Genomic DNA, 1,542 nt, shown 5'->3' on the forward strand with positions numbered 1-1,542 from the left:
TAGTGGTATTTAATCACTAGGGGTTTTTTTATTTTTTGTGCTATAAATAAAATAAAACGTAAATTTTGTGAAAAAAAATGCCTTTTTCTTTGTTTCTGTCATAAATTTTTGCTAATTATTAATTTTTCTTCATAGATTTTGGCCAAAATTTATACTGCTACCTATCTTTGGTAAAAATAACCCACATTAGTATATATTATTTGGTCCTTGTGAAAGTTATAGAGTCTACAAACTATGGTGCCAATCACTGAAAATTGATCACTTCTGATCAGGCCTTCAGAACATCAGGTGTACCTCATTTCTTGAGACACTAACAAGTCAGGAAAGTACAAATACCCCCCAAATGACCCCTTTTTACAAAGTAGACATTCCAAGGTATTAAGTAAGTAGCATGGTGAGTTTTTTTAAGTTGTCATTTTTTCCCCCAATTCTTTGCAAAATGAAGATTTTTTTTTATTATTATTTTTTTTTACAAAATTGTCATATTATCAGGTTATTTCTCACACACAGCATATGCATACAACAAATTACACCCCAAAATACATTCTGCTACTCTTCCCGAGTATGGCGATACCACATGTGTGAGACTTTTACACAGCCTGGCCACATACAGAGCACCAACATTGATGTAGTACCTTCAGACGTTCAACGAGGAAAAATTACGCATCTCATTTCTCAACCACCTATTACACTTTTGAAGGCCCTGGAGTACCAGGACAAAGGAATTTCCCATAAAATGACCCCATTTTGGAAAGCAAACACCCCAACGTATAATCTGTGAGGCATAATGAGTCTTTTGAATAGTTAATTATTTTTCCAGAAGTTTTTGGAATATGTGGAAAAAAATTAAAACGCATTTTTTTTTTTTTTACACAAAATTGTCAATTTATAAGATATTTCTAACACATAGCATGTATATAGCAAAAATTACACCCCAAAATACATTTTGCTACTCTTCCCGAGTATGGCAATACCACATGTGTAGGACTTTTACACAGCGTGGTCACATAGAGAGGCCGAACATTGAAGTAGTACGTTCAGGCGTTCTAGGAGAATAAATGACACATCTCATTTCATTCCTACCTATCACACTTTTGAAGGTCCTGGACCACCAGGACAGTGAAATTACCCACAAAATGACCCCATTTTGGAAAGCAAACACCCCAACGTATATTCTATGAGACATGGGCTGCAAATAGTTACTCGGGTACTCTGATGGGCTGGATATAGGTACTCTGGTACTCTGATGGCCTGGTGACAGGTACTCGGTTACTCTGATGGCCTGGTGACAGGTACTCGGGTACTCTGATGGCCTGGTGACAGGTACTCAGATGAACTGTGACAGGTACTTGGGTACTCAGATGAACTGTGACAGGTACTCGGGTACTCAGATGGACTGGCACAGGTACTCGGGTACTCAGATGGACTGGCACAGGTACTCAGATGGGCTGTGACAGGTACTCGGGTACTCAGATGGGCTGTGACAGGTACTCGGATGAACCGTGACAGGTACTCGGGTACTTTGATGGGCTGTGACAGCTA

This window comes from Lithobates pipiens, unplaced genomic scaffold (genome assembly GCF_037356315.1).
Source record: "Lithobates pipiens isolate NorthernLeopardFrog02 unplaced genomic scaffold, aLitPip1_a1.2 Scaffold_3, whole genome shotgun sequence".
In the NCBI taxonomy this organism is placed as follows: domain Eukaryota; kingdom Metazoa; phylum Chordata; class Amphibia; order Anura; family Ranidae; genus Lithobates; species Lithobates pipiens.